Source organism: Triturus cristatus, chromosome 11 (assembly GCF_964204655.1).
Source record: "Triturus cristatus chromosome 11, aTriCri1.1, whole genome shotgun sequence".
Taxonomy (NCBI): domain Eukaryota; kingdom Metazoa; phylum Chordata; class Amphibia; order Caudata; family Salamandridae; genus Triturus; species Triturus cristatus.
In genome coordinates, this window is record NC_140594.1 from 319,679,124 (window position 1) to 319,699,998 (window position 20,875).

The 20,875-nt window shown below is 42.5% G+C and overlaps 1 protein-coding gene across 2 annotated transcripts in view; it reads right to left on the reverse strand.

The window, feature by feature from the left end:
• Window positions 1–20,875, reverse strand: part of KSR2 (kinase suppressor of ras 2) — a 1,474,574-nt gene that overhangs the window by 1,201,705 nt on the left and 251,994 nt on the right. The window lies entirely within an intron of this gene.

Consider the following 20,875-nt stretch of genomic DNA (forward strand, 5'->3'; position numbering starts at 1 on the left):
ATTTCACCCTAAAGGTCCAGCAACAAAGACAGAGTATTCATGAGGTCAAAAAGGTATTGCGTGAAAAAGAGGTGAAAGACACGATGCTCTTCCCGGTGAGGCTGTGCATCAAAGCGGAGGGCAAAGTCTGGTTCTTTTCCACCCTGGAGGAGGCCTGGGAGTGGTTGGAGGGCTGGCGATGCAAAAGGAGGAGGGCACCAAGAGAACCGTGTGAGGACCAAGGGTACACAAGGATCACGACCAGAGAGAAAGCACCCAGTGCAAGATGAATAAACAGATCAAAGGCATAAAGACTGATAAAAGTAGTGGGGAAGATATCGAGAACCTCACGCCCCATGAAAAGACCATGTCTTCAGGTCTACAAGGGACGCCTGTGACTTGCGGGCTGACCTGGGGGCACGGGGGAACGCGAGGGGCCTCAAGGCAGATCAACACGATCTTTGAAGGTCAGACTTTTAACTATTGTCTCAAATATGTGCTACAAACTATACTGACCATGGAGAGCGGTGGCGGGCCATGGGGATGGCCTGTGAACCCTAAAGTTTATGATGTTGAGTTGGGGCTACAGGCACTCTGCTGAGTTGGGGGGGTTGGGCAGTTTTACATTTGTTAGGCAGTGAAGCGGAGAGGGGGGTGTAGGGGGTTTTCATGGTTAACAAAGTTTCTTCTGTATCTGGTGAATGTTACTGCAGAGCAGTGTTGTGTAAGTTTAAGGGTAATACCACCAGTACTCTGTATAAATATTGGTTGACTGATTCACCACATGTACGAAATAACAGTGCATACAATCCTGAGGTAGGGGCTCAGGGGAGAAGTATGACCTTCACGTAGGCAAATGACAACGGGAACAGACACAAAGTTCCCTGAGCTCCGTATTTTGTTATGGAATGTAAATGGATTGGGGGCCAAAATTAAAAGGGGGATAGTGTCACAGTATATATAAAAAACACTTCCCAGATATTGTATTGTTGCAGGAGACACAAATCTTGAGTAACGCATGCAGGGCACTTGATCAAGGGGGCTACAAAATATCAGTGCACGCAGGGTATACTTCCCTTGGGGTGGGTATCCTCCTTAAGAATAGCTTTCCAATCATGATCCAAAAGACGTGGTCAGACAGACAGGGTAGATTTGCTGTGCTAACAGGAGTTTTGGAGGTTAAACAGATCAATATAATGTCTGTATATATGAACCCCCCAGGCTCCATTCTGCTACACTTCCAGATCTGGGAGCTCACACACTCCAAGCACAAATGGGGAGTTTTTAAAAGGAGGAGATTTCAACATGAAACTAGACAAGAACGTGGAACGACAACCCCCGAGACAGACTCTCCCCTCAACCACTCAAATAGCAAATTTTCTAATGGCTCTGGGGCTGGTGGATGTTTGGAGGACCAACAACCCATCTGCACAACACTATACCTTCCACTCTGGGGCCCATGGCAGCATGTCCTGTATTGAACTCCTTATCTCAACCGCCTCCTCTCTTGCAAAATTTAGAGATGTGAAACCCTTAGCAAGAGGAATATCTGACCACTCTCCTATGTTGGCAAGATATAGTAGGGATACCCCAAGGGTAAGGGACATAATTTCAATAAACCCATGGTTCTTATACCTCCCAGCAATATGAGAGGGACTCCAACAACATACCATCCATTGCTTTTAAGGAAAATGAAAACTCAGTTACTTCTGCACTGACATTCTGGGAAGCCTATAAGGCGGTGATCAGGGGACAAGCACTGTCACTGATGGTGGGACAATAAAGAGACAAGAATGCGACTTTGGAGAAGCTTGAGCAAGATTTCCTACAGATCGAGAACCATTTGATAGAAGATACACAAGCTGATACAGAACACCGCCTACGACTAAAACAGAAGGAATATAGGGACTCAGTGACCGATGCAGCTAGAAAGAAGCACAAAGCCACACAACATAAAATCTATGAACTGGGTGACCGATCTGGGAAACTGCTAGCCTAGCTCCAAAGATGAGAACGGGCCAATAGATGGGTGGTGGAAGTGGAGTCACCAGATGGAGAGCGCCTGAAAGAACCACAAGCTATCGCAGAGGCATTCGCAGCCTACTACTCACAAATATATTTGTCGGCTGCATTAACATCGGAACAAGACTCCTTGACCTTCCTTGCAGATAGACCCCTCCCGACCCTATCACCGGAAGAGGCTCCACTTCTAGAAAGCGAACTCATGGAGGAAGAAATCAAACAGTCCACTCTAAACTTATAAACAACTCCCCAAACACTCTTTCCCAGCTCAGAGAACACAGTAACACAGATTTAGAAGACCTGCAAAAAGAGGACTGGGCTGAAGCCCTTGTCTCCCCGAGAATGGTTGCTGAACGATTACACTTTTGTTTAGTACATCTAAAAATCCTACACAGAGTCTATGTCTCCGGTACTACACGGGTCAAAATGGGCAGACAAAGAGACACGGGGTGCCTAAGGAAATGTGGCCAACCGAGAACCTTTTTCCACATTTTGTGGGAATGCCCAAGCATCCATAAATACTGGAACAGGGTGTTAACATGCATCAGCGAGGTCACTGGCACTACTATAGGATCGTCAGTCAAACTATGCCTGCTCAATATTTGGGAGGCCACAGACTTGACTCCAGCAGACCGAACGTGGGTAACGCTGGGCATGATGGTAGCTAGCGCAATATTGCACAAAAATGGGGGGCGACGGTGACTCCTTCCTTGAACGACAGGAAAAAAGACCTGGACTGGTGCATGGTGGCGGAGCGATCAGTATATGAGAGCAGGGGGTGCCCCAAAAAATGGGAGAAGGTCTAGGGTAGATGGAACACATACAGCGGAAACCCGAGTACGGCCCCGGAAGCAGCAACTGCCGGTACGACATTATATGTACAACCGCTCTGATAAAAATGAGGAGGGATGATAAGGTTGCCCTACTCACTTGGTAATGTTAATAATGTATATAATAGACTTTTGTACCACATGCCTCTACATGTCAACTGTTAAAGACAGAACTTACCAAGAAATGTGATATAAGTTATTACCAAAGGTGCACAAACCAGTGCTTATATTGCAATCAACAATGACATGTGATGCTTACCCTTATGTTAATAAAAATAATGTATTAAAAAAATATATATGGATCCATATCCAGACACTATAGGTCAGAATGGCGGATTAGTCAGACTCTTTGGAAGCATATAAAGTTTAGGTCTTCTAGGGAATTGTGTCATGAAATATGCCTTGGTCCTCTCGTCTAGCCAATTCATATCTAATACCTTAGTCAATAATTTTTGTAATAAGACTGTGATTTACGATGTGGGGTCTGCATCCAACTGTAGATACGTGGAGGGATCTTCCACATGTTCATTGATTTTATCCTGATAGAAGGTTGAATCCATTAACACCAAGGTACCACCTTTGTCGGCTTTTTGAAAAACAATATGAGGATTCCTGGCTAAGGTATGCAGTGTGCTGTTTTCTGCTCTACTTAAATTCAGCCTGGTTTGGTCTTTATTTTTGTAATTTAATCTGCATAAATCCTTGCACACTAATTTCTCGATCATATCCAACGTTTTATGGGACACTGGAGCTGTAAAGATACTTTTCGGTTTGAACACTGCAGATGTGGGAGTGTCCTGTGTTTTCTCTTGGACCGGAATAATGTTTTCAAAATAATTCCAATTGCAATGTTGAACTTTAAGAATTCTAGGATACAATTTACTCATATCACCAGCAGGACTGGTTTATCATTCCTTGAAGTATGGATTGAATGATCAGAACTTGGTTTAAAAACTTCTGTTTTAAAGAAGCCTACAGACAGAAATAATGCTTTGCTTTTTCAAAGTTTCCATCCAACCAGCCTAGTGCATAATTTGCCGTATTCACAATTTTTAAGAACTAGGGGCCATATGTAGAAAGCAAATTTGTGATCGCAAACGCTGAAATTCGCCGAATTTCGGCGTTTGCGATCGCAAATTTGCTAAGTGGAATGTAGGAAGGCAAATCTGCATGCAAAATAAGGAATCGCTAAATTTGCGATTCCTTATTTTGCAATTGCATTTAAGGAATCGCAAATTTTGCGATTCCTTAAATGCAATGTAGGAAGCTCCAAAAAAGTGCAATTTGGCCCTAAGGAATCGCAAATTACCACCAACTACAGGTTGGTGGTAATTTGCGATTTCTTGTAATAATGCAGTTTTTTGCATTTTTCAAAGTGGAATGTGGTGCACACACATGCCCTTAGAGCATGTATGTGCACCACATGTGCACCCATGCTAATTTCAGGGGTGCAACAGGGTGTCCTATTGACACCCTTGCAACCTTGAAATTGCATTCTCAATTTGCGATTCTCTAATTGAGAATCGCAAATTGAGAATGTCTTCCTATTCATTCCTATGGGCCTTTCAGCCCATAGGAATGCATGGCAAGGTATTCCTTATTTGCGATTCTCAATTAGAGAATCGCAAATAAGGAATGGGTGGGATTCGCAAAAAAAATTGCTAATCCTACCTACATTGCATTTTGCTATTCTCTAATTGCGATTCCTTAAAAATTGCAATTAGAGAATCGCAAAACACAGTCTACCTACATATGGCCCTAAGCGAATTACATTAGATGAAATTACGTGTAAAATAACATTGTCTGAACAAAAAGTGAGATTCATGAATAAAGGATATTCTGCACAACTCTTAGATACACATGAACATAGAGCGCTGTCCACTGCACGAGAGTAACTACTGGTAAAGCAGTCAAAGGAGGCCACGAATAGGGTGGTTTTTGTATCCACAATGTCAACGAAATCTCAGACGATCAAACGTAGCATCAACAATCGGTGGGAAATATTACAACAAGAACCAGATTTTCATGGTCTCTTTGATCAAGGGCATTATTTGCATACACAAGATCCCACAACTTAAAATAGATTCTATCCAAGAAACCACAACCTGTTAACCAGAAATGTGTGGGTACGAAAAAATGTTTTAATTGCATTCACTTCAATAATGTGATTACCGGCAACATCCTCACACACCCAAGAAAAGGACAAGCAATAAAGTTATTACATTCAGCGGATTTTAACTCCAGTATTCTAATTTACACCATTAAATGTCTGTGTGGCCTATTGTATGTAGGTAAGACAGAGAGAAAAATGAAAATCAGACTCACGGAACATAAGAGTAAAATTCACAATAAGAATGTCAATTTGAACCTCGCATCACGTTGGATCGAACACAGGCATACAATTGCACAAATTAAATTTCAAATAGTAGAGGTTGTGCCTAAAATAACTGATACGGACAATATTAAAAAGTAACTCCAATGCAAAATGTATTGGATCAAAAGATTGGACACTCTAAATCCTAAAGGCCTTAATGACAAGATAGAGATGGGATGTTATTTTTAGGAAATGCATCCTGGCCACTCTAAACGACTAATTATGATTTCCATCTGCAAGACAGATTTGATACTAGACACACATTACTTGCGTAGGCAATACGTTTATTCACTACTTACCAACACTCGCACTACACTGGTACACACGCTATTGATAGAGGCACCATCATTTTGTACAATCCATAGATTGCATACTTTCCATGAATCCCCAGCACCATTTATGTGTTATCATATTTTTGTTAATATTTTGATTGCTGATCATGGTTGTATCTCTGTGCAACATAGATGCGATGTAAATACTAAGGTGTTCTCTGTTGAGCTAACACATTTACTAACACTAACTGCCGTCTCTCACTAAGATCTTATTTCCTCTTTAGATGATCATGTGTCTTTTTAATTGCTTTATTTTAGTTATTGTGGTTTCGATCTTACGTTTTTTCCATGGGTTCTTTGCACTAAGATTGTCCATTCTTTCCTGCTGATGTTATGTGAAGTTATGGCAAGTCATCACCAGGGTTAGAACACCCACGGTATTGTCACTATAGATTATAGAGGTGGCGATTCCTTTTCCAAGATAGCGCATATAGTCATTTGAGCTGAGATCACCGTTGAACATGGTACGTAGCGGTTACATCCTTCTGGTTATATTATGTTTGTGTTTATGTACGCCCATCTGTTGGTACATCATGAAGTTGGTCCCGCAGATCCTGACATCAATCGAATAATCTGTAAACTTTTCTACTTTATTTATGTTCCCGCAAGGGATATTGTTACAGGAATACTACCGCTTGCCCGACTGACTTTCTATTTTGTCAGCAGATTTTTCTTTTCCAGACCTGATGAAACATTGTAGTAAGCGCACTCCACTTCGCTATTAGGTATGGATACCCATTCATTTTATCAGGTCATACAGCCACATGATATGACTACTATTCTTAACATCCAGTGGGTGTTTTTCCTTTTTTTAGGCACACTGCTGGTTCCAAGTTTTCCACTTTTTGTGAACATATATATTTTCGGTTTGCATTGTGAGCACCCAGCATTTCAGACATCATTATTTAGTGATTACTTCCTTTGCACTAGCAGCTGTTTAGGGGAGAGCATTTGTATTGATTTCTTTCCTTCCTTCATTCTCAGTGTTATTACAAGCTGAAAATGGGGTTACGTCTTTGTCTTATACGTTGCTTCCTTGGTCTTAAGATCTAATGGCACCACCTTGATTACTACCACAAATGAGTTATCAGCAGGCAGGGCAACGTTTAAGCTAACTACACTTTATGTTGCACAAATGCAATACAAACAAGCATGTTTATCTTGAATTTGACACCACTGTTGACAGATTATGTGTGTATCGCCCACTGTAAAGCATAAGAAAATGTCATCTTATTTAGTTTTCATTTTAGATTTACCTCTGAAGAAGGGACCTAAGTCCCGAAATGTATTGGGCACTTTTTCTGAAACTTTACGCGAAGACTCAAGGAATGTCATGGTTTGTGTTTTGTTGAAATGATACACAACTCTTTCTTTGCATTGCATATTGATTAAAAATTGTTTGTTCTTTTTGAATGATAAAACAATTCTTGAAAGACTCTACTAAACAGTGATTGATTGTTTATTCATTTATTTGATATATCGACGCAGCATGACGCAACTCAACGCAGGACCCTGCATCTCTCATCAGCACCGACGCTGCACAACACATCTCAACAAAGGACCTTGCATTGCTCCTTGGATCCTCTACTGCGCAATGCCCGGCATCAAAGACATAAGATACAATTTTCAGTAGGCCTACCCTGATTCCTATTTCTGGCCCATGCTTCATCGTGGTCGACCCTAACTTGTGACTATGTCCTGGTTCGGCGTGATCAGATAACCACAGTTGGGGCATTGTGCTTTTAAGCACTATTTTTACCTAAACATTTAACATTTTATATAAGCCGGGGCAAAGCACTATGCTACGCTCGCATAGTTTGCGAAGTTTGCGCTACTTCGCACTACGCAAATTGCACGTAGCTTGCTCGCGGTCCTCAACATCAAGTTGGCGACCGCGAGCAAGCAAAATGACATCCCGGCGAGACTTTTTCCTTGTTCGCGATCAGCAACATCAAGTTGCCGATCGCGAGCGTGGAAAATAAACGTCCCGGCGAGATTCTCAACGCGAGGAGGTCAGGTTTCTCATTGCGAGTGGTCGTGTATGCTCGCGACCGCTCGCGATGAGAAACTACCAGTCCGCGTTGAGAAAGCTGCCGCTCGAGTAAAAATCTACTCGAGCAGCAGAAAACTACAGCTCGCACTGTGCAAGATGCCGTTTTCAATGATTGCACAGTGCCGGATGCTTGTCCGCACTGTGCAATCATTGAAAACAGCATCTTGCACAGTGCGAACAGGGTACTACGCAGTTCGCGAAGTGCTACGCGTAGCTCGCATAGTGCGAAGTGCACTTTGCGTAGCTTCGCGTAGTGCTACTTCGCGAACTACGCCCAGGGTTAATTTTATATCGCTGGTTCTACTACTTGGATTTTTGTCATTTTGGTGTCAAATTATTTATTACACCACAAAAGTCACTAAATTAACCTGTACTTAACCCTTTGGTAGATTGGTATAAAAGCAGTCAGGTTTAACTTAGAGGTATTGTGTAAAGCATTTATGCAGCAGACAAACTGTAATAAAGTGAAAACACAACACAATAAAAATACCACACCAACTTAGAAAAATAAATTAAGTTTTAATGAACCAAATGATACTAGAAGACAAAAATCCATTCAGTAGAACCAAATATATGCAATTATAAAGATTTAAGTAAAAATAGAACTTATAAGGACAAAGTGCAAACTGAGGGAATCTGATCACGCTCAACCAAGACAAAGTCAGAAGTTCAGGCCGACCATGACGGAGAGCAGGTCAGGCACAGGACCAAGTCTGGCCCACTGAAAGTTGTACCTTTTGTCCTTGGTGCAAGATCTGCATGGCATTGCTTTGAGAGGCTTTGCGTCACTTTGTGTTGGTTCCAATTAAGCTTTCAGCTGTACAGTGGGTCTTAGCAGTGTTTTGCATCGCTTTGCGTTGGTTCTGATGAAGCTTTCAGCTGTGCAGCTATGCTTTGCAATGGTTTGCATTGTTTTGCAAAAGATGTGAAAAGAACCTTCAGTTAGGCAAGGAGGTATTCTCTCTGATGCCAAACAAGGGTCCAGGACCTGGGGAGAATGCTCTCGGGGATCAGGGACTCTCCCCAGCATGGCTCATGCACTTCAGTTGCTGGTGCAGGCAGGCCCAATGAGCCAGATTTACCGGGCAGTTGCAGGGAGTCCCTGTAGCTCAGAACAGAAGTCAGCCACCTGATCCTTGGAGCCACTTAGGTTAGACCGGGATGAAGGGAACAGGACCAATCTTTCTTCTCAGAGAGCAGATCAGGCCTCAAACAGCAGGGCAGTCCTGTGGGGAACAAGGCTGGCCTCAGGCAACAGGCCAGTCCTCTGGGCAACAAGGCAGTTCTTCTTCTGTAGTGCACATAGGTTCAGGAGTGTACTGAAGAGGTGGTTCAGGAGGTCATCTGCCCCAACCATCCTGGCAGGATGGCTTATCCTGCCAACGCTTGCTCCCCCTGGTAAAAATTGGGTTTCTGGTTGACAGAGGTATGCACTCTGGCTCAGCAGAACACAATCCTAGTCAGATACACACCATAAATTAACCTGTGTTCACCCTCTGGTAGCTTAGTACAGAGCAGGGAGTCTTAACTTAAGAGGCAATATGTAAAGTGCTTGTCCAACACTTCAAACAGTAAAGCTTTGAATAAACCACACAAAAAGATGCCACACCTGGTTAGACAAATAGAGCCAGGGTTAGTGAACAAAGCAAGACCAAAACCGCAAAAATCCAATAAGTATAACCGGAGTTATGAATTTTTTAAGAATAAACTGAAATGTAGTGCTTAAAAGCATAAAGCGCCAACCATGGCTATCTGTTCGTGCTGGACCGGGGCAAAATTATGAGTTCAGGCCGACCATGTAGGAGCACAAGTCAGATACAGAAGCCACACAAGGCCTGCTGAACAAAAGTATCTGGATCATGGTCGCAACAGCGAAATGCGGGGTGCAGCCGAGCGATTCATCGTGTCGAACCCCCAGTTGAAGTGATGCATTGATTTTCTCCATGCAATGATGGCGATGCACTAGTTCCGAAGACACAGTGCCAGTTCCGAGAAGCGATGGTTCCGAAGCGGATGAGACAGGTTTCTCCACACATTCGAGGGGGGATCAAACATTCACCCCCCCCCCCCAGTCATAGAACTGGGTTAAATCCATCATTTTTTTGCTCACCATGCCATTCCAGTTTGGACCCAGCCATATGCCATGGATTATACACAGATCTGTGACTGGGGTGAATGTTGATTGGTTCAGCATTCTGCCCATCATCTGTTCTTTTTGCTTTTGTCACCCTAAGTGGGAAGGGTATGCCCAGATGTGGGCACCTTGCTCACTCTGCCACTGGATTCAAGCTAGCCTGGCTGATGAGAGGTGATACCCAGACATCGGTCCCAGGATGCTTATTTCCGGTCCAGGGAGGACATGGCCTGGCAGTTTGGGGTGGATTATTCCCGCGGGGAGCTGGGTCAAGACTGATTTGCATATGGCTGGGTCCAAACTGGGGTGGAGTGGTGGGCAAAGAAAATTATGGATTAAACTCAAATCTGTTAATGGGGTGAATGTTTGATTTGTTCAGCATTCCGTCCATGGTCTGTTCTTTTTGCTTTTGTCGCCCTAAGTGGGAAGGGTATGCCCAGATGTGGATGCCGTGCTCTCTGTGCCACTTGAGTCAAGCTAGTCTTATTGATAAGGGGTGATATCCAGAAACCAGTCCCATGATGCTTGTTTTCAGGCCAGGTAGGGCCTGGCAGTTCGGGCTGGACTGTTCCCAAGAGGAACAGGGTCAAAACTGATTTGCATACGGCTGGGTCCAAACTGGGGTGGCGTGGTGAGCAAAAAAACAATGGATTAAACCCTGATCTGTGACTGGTAGTTAATGATCAATGCATGATCATTTTCCATGCCTAAACCTTCCTTTTTAATACATAAACATCACCTATAATGTAGGCCATAAACAGCCCGTAGGGCAGGGTGCATTGTATTTAAACATAATTCAGAAAGCAGGAGGGTGAAGGCAAGAGCTTTGGTCTAACATTCATGGGAACAGAAACCATTATAAAACATGCTGAACCCAGTAAATAGCCAAGAGGATAACCACAAACCCTTAGTCATAAAGAATAGGAAAAAAGCAGCCAAATAATGAGACCACTAGAAACCAGTTCCAATACAAGAAACCAACATGTATTAACCTCACTTACTTCTTACGAATCACATTATCTCTAACACATTTGAGGAATTGATATTTGCAGCTATATTCGAGCTGTAATTTTAAGGTGACTTAACACAGCTTTATGGTTAATGTAAAATGAGAAGATAGTTTTGGTGAGTTAACCCAATCATAAGGGACGGGAATTAACGGCTAGAGCGGCCAACTTTGAAGCTGAGGAACCAGGTTCTAGTCTGGCGGGAGGCGCAAGCACCATGTGATTATGGGCAAATCACTTAATCCCCCCATGCCTAAAAATGAATGTACCCGTCTGTAATGCAACTGGTGCTCATGTAAAGCACTCCGATACCTTCGGGTCGAGTTCAGGCTATATAAAACTGCGAAAGAAAAGAAAATTACAATTCTTCAAAATGCAAATCCCCTTTATCTAAGCATGAGGAAAGTGAGGCTATCGATTTGGTGTGAAACTGAAAAAACAATCAAATAAGCTAGAAATTCTAAAACAAGAACCGTCCCCTTCTTTTTGGATAAAGTTTGCAAGATGTGAACTACCACCCTGCTAACTCAGGGCACTTTGCTGTCTCACGCTGGTGTGCTGGGACGATATCATGTACCCTCCATCTTTTATTAAACTAAGACACTGGTAAAATTCCTTCCCCGCCATCCATTTCAGGATACATCGGAAGAGCTACTTTGGGGTTTGTGAAAGAGCACAAAACTAATGAGTGAGCTTACAGCACTGTGGGAGCCTGTGTTCCTTGTTGGTAAAAACATCAAGGTGTGAACCAATGACTGGTCAGTGGCACTTGGAAATGGGCCACAGTAGAATGCGTATGTAAGTGTTCTCCAAACCCCCACTCCATGTTAAAAAGCAAATCAGACTATGGTAAGACTCCCAAGAAACTGCTAGTCTACTAGTGATCACATGAAGTTGCAGCTGTCACTTAAATATCACTGTAAGGGGTGAAATTGCATCATGGGCTTGATTCTCACCAAGATGAACTGGTAGTGGACGCTGTACATGAACATAGACATTTGTTGTGAAAATGTTTTATAAGATGGTACTGTTCTTCAAACATAGAGACCTTCCTTTGAAGCTAATCCTCGAAATGAATATGAATACATAGTCACCAAGGCGATACTCTGTTATAAAATACACTCTTTAAACAAAATGACCAGATGTAGAAAAGATTTTTGCACTCGCACAGACTGCAGTGTGCAAAACACAAGTTTTATAAGGTGCAAAACCCCCAATCATAATGCATTAGTGAGGCACGGTGAGTGGCAAATTGCTCTGCAAATGGTAATGTCTTGGGAATGGCTTTTCACTTTGATGAGGCTTGGAACCCTAGCGATGTATGCCTCTGGGTGTTTGACTCTTTGGAGGCCAGTGCTTCTGGAGGGACTGACATCTGGCAGCACAGCTCTCAGTGAGAAGTAATCCTTACTTCAGTAGCTTGGCTAGCAAGTTGACTCAGTGAGTTAACCCACACCTGAGACGTCTGGAGTAATCTGTCGGCTCAGCCACATATTCTTCTGAGGTCAATAAATTGAGTAGCTTTAAATTGGTGAATATTATTAACACCTGTTATTTAACAGTGCTTTAAGAGAAGAAGTGTGGTATGTAGGGTGTAGGATCAGGAAGTCCCTGGAGCAGGAGCCATATGCCAGCCTGCTCCTCATGTACTGATTCGGACCGACCTGATAAGTTTTCTGTGCTGGAGTCCACTGAGGGACAACACGTGTGACAAGTCGAGTTGCTCTTGACTTTTACGGATGCTGGAGAATTGACCTGGCAAAAAGCTATATGTAAAACGAGTTACTAATACTATTGATTTTTAGCCCAACGAAGTGTCATCTCATGCAACGCGTCAGTTTAATGATATAATATATTCCTCTGCCATCATCACTTAGCACCCAGAGGAGACCACACAATTCACTGTGTAGACTTCGTTGCATGTAGGGAAGGCTTGTGTTTTGTGAAATGGAACGCTTGTTAGGCTTCTGTCTGTAACCAAATATTTCATGGTGAATGACATAGCTGTGGCTTATGTTTGTCCTGAGGTTGAGGAATTCTTGTGGTTGTCAAGGCTAAAATCTTGTTGTTGACAGAACCCTAATGATATCTTAGACACACTCTCTATAGTGATCATACCGTCTCAATATTAAGAGCACTACCTGATCTTGAAAATCTGCTTATGAAATCCTGATTCTTCTCCACATACCTAAGTCAATTGCGAGACACTTCCTCAATCATGAGAGTCATGTAACATGCCAAGACAAGGAACGCCTCTGGGTAGTATATATTAGCATAAGAGGGAAGTCAAAGGACTTGGGTAAAAAACAATCCAAAGCCCCTCAGCTGAAGTAGCCATTAATAAGGGCGAAGCCAGGCCAATCGGAAGGTAAATGGGCTCCATCCGATTAATGCTGCAACATGTTTCCTTCGGTGTTCTCAGACAAACTTAGAATTCCATAGTACATAAAATATATACAAAGGATTGCCAAGTGGTGAAAGGGTGTCCGATGTTGGAAGGGAGTCGGGAGAGATGACCTCTCTTTCAGACCGTTCTGAGAGACAAGCGTTGTTTCAGAGGCTGCAATACCAACAAGCATTATGCATTTAAGCAAAGCCACGGACCTGATACATTAACCCCCTTACGAACAGTGCAGGTAATTGAACTTTGAAAATGATGCACAAAGCGGAGTATAAAGTTTTATTGTGAAATCAAACAACTAATTGAAAATTACCTTGCATTATGGGAAATGAAGTTTTACTTATGGTCATGTGACTTTTAATTCAAATTGGCGCGCACGATGCACTTTGCTGCTATGGTGTTTCCTCCCGTGAACAAGGCTCACGCCGAAACGCGTAGGGGACATGGAAACTTGCGCTGTCACCTGTGAAATAAATGCTTCATCCCGGAAATGGGCCTCTGAGTTTTGTTTGCTGCTGGCATTTGATGGGCTGCTCCATGCCCATTGTTTAACAGAGGCCGCCCTGAAGAGTTGGGGGCTCCGTGTACTTGGAGAACTGTTTGTGATGTTTAATTCTCGGAGCTTGACTCACTCTCGGTCACCCGCCTACAAAGGATTGCCAAGTGGTGAAAGGGTGTCCGATGCTGGAAGGGAGTCGGGAGAGATGACCTCTCTTTCAGACCGTTCTGAGAGACAAGCGTTGTTTCAGAGGCTGCAATACCAACAAGCATTATGCATTTAAGCAAAGCCACGGACCTGATACATTAACCCCCTTACGAACAGTGCAGGTAATTGAACTTTGAAAATGATGCACAAAGCGGAGTATAACGTTTTATTGTGAAATCAAACAACTAATTGAAAATTACCTTGCATTATGGGAAATGAAGTTTTACTTATGGTCATGTGACTTTTAATTCAAATTGGCGTGCACGACGCACTTTGCTGCTATGGTGTTTCCTCCCGTGAACAAGGCTCACGCCGAAACGCGTAGGGGACATGGAAACTTGCGCTGTCACCTGTGAAATAAATGCTTCATCCCGGAAATGGGCCTCTGAGTTTTGTTTGCTGCTGGCATTTGATGGGCTGCTCCATGCCCATTGTTTAACAGAGGCCGCCCTGAAGAGTTGGGGGCTCCGTGTACTTGGAGAACTGTTTGTGATGTTTAATTCTCGGAGCATGACTCACTCTCGGTCACCCGCCTACAAAGGATTGCCAAGTGGTGAAAGGGTGTCCGATGTTGAAAGGGAGTCGGGAGAGATGACCTCTCTTTCAGACCGTTCTGAGAGACAAGCGTTGTTTCAGAGGCTGCAATACCAACAAGCATTATGCATTTAAGCAAAGCCACGGACCTGATACATTAACCCCCTTACGAACAGTGCAAGTAATTGAACTTTGAAAATGATGCACAAAGCGGAGTATAAAGTTTTATTGTGAAATCAAACAACTAATTGAAAATTACCTTGCATTATGGGAAATGAAGTTTTACTTATGGTCATGTGACTTTTAATTCAAATTGGCGCACACGACGCACTTTGCTGCTATGGTGTTTCCTCCCGTGAACAAGGCTCACGCCGAAACGCGTAGGGGACATGGAAACTTGCGCTGTCACCTGTGAAATAAATGCTTCATCCCGGAAATGGGCCTCTGAGTTTTGTTTGCTGCTGGCATTTGATGGGCTGCTCCATGCCCATTGTTTAACAGAGGCCGCCCTGAAGAGTTGGGGGCTCCGTGTACTTGGAGAACTGTTTGTGATGTTTAATTCTCGGAGCATGACTCACTCTCGGTCACCCGCCTACAAAGGATTGCCAAGTGGTGAAAGGGTGTCCGATGTTGGAAGGGAGTCGGAAGAGATGACCTCTCTTTCAGACCGTTCTAAGAGACAAGCGTTGTTTCAGAGGCTGCAATACCAACAAGCATTATGCATTTAAGCAAAGCCACGGACCTGATACATTAACCCCCTTACGAACAGTGCAGGTAATTGAACTTTGAAAATGATGCACAAAGCGGAGTATAAAGTTTTATTGTGAAATCAAACAACTAATTGAAAATTACCTTGCATTATGGGAAATGAAGTTTTACTTATGGTCATGTGACTTTTAATTCAAATTGGCGCGCACGACGCACTTTGCTGCTATGGTGTTTCCTCCCGTGAACAAGGCTCACGCCGAAACGCGTAGGGGACATGGAAACTTGCGCTGTCACCTGTGAAATAAATGCTTCTTCCCGGAAATGGGCCTATGAGTTTTGTTTGCTGCTGGCATTTGATGGGCTGCTCCATGCCCATTGTTTAACAGAGGCCGCCCTGAAGAGTTGGGGGCTCCGTGTACTTGGAGAACTGTTTGTGATATATATATATATATATATATATATATATATATATATATATATATTCCCAATCGTGTCCTATCCTGAGCACAACTCTGAGAGAAAAAAAGGTCTCCACCGACAAATAAATGAGGAAATCCAGAGACAGATTCAAACACCTAGATGACATTAAAAAGTAAAAGACGTAAAGCGAAACATACAAATGAGGGTCTGAATATCAATGTGCTGCATACTTAGGTTATGGAGGTCCTTGGTTATATTGCTAGAGCATAGAGCTTTAAATATTAGTCAAGGCATAAATCACATAAAGGGCCTTATTTACAATGCCTTGTTGAAATTGCAAACCTTACAATTTCCAATATCACACAGGTTGCAACTATAGAATGGCTTTTCTATGTGTATAAAAGCCCTTTTACAAGTCATAAAATTATTCCTGACTCATTAAATAACTTTTGTATTTCTTTCTGTTTTGGAAATAGAAAGAGGAGTGAAATGGGCATGTCCCTCCTATTTTTCAATTATATCGTTGTGGTTGTAAACCTTTGATAAGTTACCGACCCCAGAGTAGGTTGATAACTAATGTGCAAAGAGGAAAGGTTTCGCTTTGAGAATCATGTTGGTAGTCTCAGGGAAGAAGGCAGTACTGTGGTGGACCACTGCCTTGTTCACCTGAAGTTTTCCAAAACTAAAACCTTTTTGTTATAAAGCAGCACTGGATCTTGAAAAAAACACAAACTTCTTTTACAATAAAAATACAATCATAGGGTTGGTGGTCTGCTGTCTCTTGCCACCAAATTTCAACCTTCCAAATGAATAATAATTAGGCAGGTTATTCTGCGACTTCCTTGCAATTTGGTATTCACTAAAACCTATTAGTCCATAAGTCAGGCTGCAAAATACTAATACATTCGCAAAAAGATTCTGACCACTTTTTGCGAATGGAATAATAGTATATCAGGCTCAAAATAAGCAATGGTAGTGTTAATTAAAGTTGGTCTCTGCCAGAGTTTTGGGTTGACGTGTCTTAAAGAGTTGAATAACTGGAGCAGCAGTATTTGTTTTACCTTAGGCAGAGTTATATTGTTGTTTGACACTGGAACTTTAGAGGAAAGTGTAGTTTTTGACAAAAAATGTGGCATCATAGGTTGGCATCTACATAGTAATTACAGAAAACAACACAATAATATAATACAAAGCAAAATAACAAAACAACGTAAACACAGCACCACACATCATAAAACAGTCAAAACATAAGGCAATACAACAAACACAATACAACTTGATGACTACAGAGTGCACTGAAGGGCTAAAACAACGCTTTAGAAAAACGCATCACCACCACAGCACAACGCAAAATAACAAATAGGCACATATGTTCTTGTCAGATGTAACTACCTCCACAAATCTGCTTTTGTGATACCATGGTAAAAGTTCTATTTACCAACCAATGTTTTGCTAAGCACCAAGGAAATGTAATAGCAACAGTCAAAAACTATCTGTGGTCTGGCCAAGTGTTTCAATCGCTGAGTTACCAGAAATTAAAATGACATTGCTGAATAGGTTTTGGAGTATTAATGTAATACCCCAATATAGCCGCTTGGTGGTGCTCATGTCCCACTGTAGCGGCATGAAATTTGAAAATGGTCAAACCGGCTACTGCCGCTTGCCTGGAAGGCATAATCGCCATCTGGCAGGCTCAGCCATGCAGTGCTCTATGGGGGTGTCTGACCCGGTGGAGGAGCTCTTATTAAGCCAAATTCATTTACTAATATTTACTCACTGTTTGTGTGAGTGAGTCAGGCCACACCCATCTGAAACAGCGAAACAGGCATGGCTGGTGCTATTAATGTCTCCCATCCCGCCTCTGTAGGGTTGTAATTTCTGCATTTAAATTATACTAAGGGGAGTTGATTCTAAAGGAAGTGGAACGAAGGAGTCCTCGTGGCAGAAGAGTCTCACAGTGACAAGTTTAGGGCCATAGCTGAATCACTTAGTACGTACCGTCCACATTCAGGGAAGGAAAATATATTCCTACACTTTGAAATAATTTCATTGCCCGTGGATAAAGAACGCAGGGTTAATATATGTGGAGGTGAAAATCAAGGAGTAATTGATAGTGCTGCAAAGGTGAAAATGCTATGGTGGCTTATTTCATTAATGCATCCACTGCAAGGATCTGTGTTCAACTTCATAGCCGCAGATTTGAAGCCCAGAAGAACCTCTCACCGTTTCATACCCTGGAGGTCAAAAGCAAAGAGTACCATCGAGATGTGCGACAACATACATCTGTTATTCAATCAAGGTGCTGAGTATACCTTGGTCTAGAGTTATCAGCTGTTCTTCCTTCACATTTAGTAGTGTTAGTTCAGTGCTCCTCAGAGATCTGATTATAGATTAACTGAAAGGTCATTTGATTCTAGGTGTACCTAAAATTGATGACTGCCTAATGTCTGGTGTGCAATTGCAGCACAGGATAAGCCAGAGATATCCCAGGTTTGATTAGCCTATTGGTGACATTGCAAAGGGAAGCAGCTTAGCCAGTTTTTATATCCATATATTCTATGAGTTACCCATTAGGGAAACGCGCTTTCGTAAATCCAATGTATTCAAATACAATTAATGACAGGACTTTTACATGAAAAACCTCAAGATTTCTATATAATCCTCAGTGACTTGTGATAATATGAGAAAATGGGTAGTGCAGGCAGAGAAATATTCTCTCTCTCTCCCTCTCTCCCTCTCTCCCTCTCTCCCTCTCTCCCTCTCTCTCTATCTCCCTCTCTCTCTCTCTCTCTCCCTCTCTCTCGCTCTCCCTCTCTCTCTCTCTCTCTGAAGCATTCTTGTTGGGAACAAGGAAAGGACGTTGTCATGCAACTCTTTTGAAGTCCGCTAGAGGTTTGTGTTAAACTAGAGGATATCATCTTTAGAAATATGAAAATTTCCTTTGGTCAAGTTATCGCCCTTAGAAGTGCAGGACTGAAATTATGCTTTCTTAGGTTGGGTGCAAGCGGAATTGTAACCGGATGGAGGGCACTCTGCAAGAGGTGAAATGACATAGCAACTTTGATTTATTCCAATTTCTTCCCTGCACTTTTCCTTGAAGTTTCAATTGGGGAGGCCTATCTGTCTTCTATCTTACAACGCTAATGCTCATTGTAAGAGTAGGCTAGTGGGTGGACAACAGGGCATGAGCATCTAATACACAAGTTACTTTCTTTTCAAGATGTACTAGGATTTCATTAAGTGTCTACAAATGGTTGGCTGATTAATCCAGAATCAAGCAGATGTGTGAAATTAGCAGGTGTAAATATATTTATATCCCTGTGGAATGCAGTGTGTTATTTGGTGGCAGGGAAAGATACATTTTATTTGTTTACCCATTCTGTCCGCCCATCAGTTTGTGGGTGATAGGCAGATAAGAGTTGGACATCAATGTCTAATGATGTGCAAAACTGTGCCAAAATCAGGAAATGAATTGCGGGTCCCTGTCAGAAATGATGACCAAAGGAAGTCCATGAAATCGCAAGATTTGTTGAATAAACATCATGGTGAGGGTCTTAGCAGTGGGTATTTCTTATATGACAATAAAGTGCGCCAACTTGAAACAAAAGTGCGCAAACGTGGAAAAAAGATTCACTACCACCCAAATGGTGTTATACCCATTGGAGACGGGGAGGTCAATAAAAAAGTCCATAATTATGGTATGCCAGGGCACTGGCAAGGTTTGAAAATATTCTGATGGGGCAGAATGGGATGATTTGTTATGAGAACATATTGGGCAGGTATGAACATAGTCATGCACATCCTTGAACAATATGGGCCACCAAACCCATCACTGATAGTTTGCTATGGTCTTTTGGATTCCCGGAAGACCTGCTAATGGAGAGTCAAGACACCAGGTAAAGGCTTCCCGTCTTAATTTTTTAGTAGGGACAAATAAGGTAGTGTCATGGTAAAGAAGCTCATGTGTGTACATGATTATCTTTTACATTCATCCAAGCATTTATTTATTCTTGAGTCATACTCCGCCTGACTTTATCCAAGAAACTATCCTGGTTACAGCGCCCAACAATGTGTTCAGAGTCTACAATGTTCTGTAGTGTCTATCTCTGAGCGTCCTGATTTGTGTAACCCCATCTAGATAATAGATTGGGCTTAGGCTTTCAAACACATGAGGAATTGTAGATTCTTATGATCAGTGTATATTGTGACAATATGCTGGGCCCCTAAAAGGTAGTGTCCATTCTTGAAAGCATAGTTTAATTGGCAATTACTCTTGTTTGGCAATTGTGTAATTCGGTTCCACTGGCAATACCTTTTTGGAAAAAAAGGTTACTGGGTGCATGTGTCCTGTTGAGTTGTTGCGTTGATAAAATACCTCCCACAGCCAACTTGGAGGCATCCACCTCTACAAATTGAGGCTGTGTGGGGTCTGGATGTCTAAGTACTGGGCCCATTGTACATTTCTGATTAGTGAGTTAAAGGCACCATTGGCCTCCTGGGACCACTGAAAAGATACCTTCTTTCATAAGAGTTTAGTGATAGTGCTTACAGTGTCAAAAAAATGGGTGCTAAATCGTCAGTAAAAATTTGAAAAACCCACTAAGTTCTGTACCTCATTTACCATGCTGGCCAATCTAAGATTGCCTGGGCCTTCTTTTTATCCATTGTCACACCCTATGGGGGCAAGATATATCCCAGGAACTCATCAGACTGGGTATGAAGCATGCATTTATCCAACTTGGGGAAAAGGGCATGGTCTCGGAGTAATAGCTCGACTGTCCTAACATGGTCTCTGTGTTCAGTCATGTTTTGTGAATAGATCAGGATGTCATTGATGTATACGACAATTCAAATGTCCAGCAATCTCACAGCACCTCATTGATGAAGTACCGAAAGTCCGCTGGGGCATTACACAATCCACATGGCATAACTGGGTATTCAAAAAGTTTTAACTTAGTCCGAAAGGCAGTCATCCATTCGTCACACTCTTTTATACGAACAAAGTGGTATGCACTATGTATGTTTGGGTTTTTATTCAAGGTACAGAGAATTCTTGATTATAAGCGTGAGAATAAATGCTTGTTTTACTTGATTACTTGGAAAAAGGGATGGTCCTGAAGAGCAGTCTTTTGACCCAGCCAAGCAATGTTCATGTCCTTCCACTGGTTCGCTCCTTCCGGGATTCGTCCTATCGTCTGCGGGTTGAAAGGCAGATGATAGGACGAATCCCAGACACGGCTCCAGCTTTACTTTACTGCGATCAACGACACAAACGTATATAAATCACAGAGCGTTAACCACTCCAAGGACTGGATAACACAGTGAGATACACCCACGGGCAGCTTCAAGAGTCCAAAGGCTCTTTAACAGCTGAT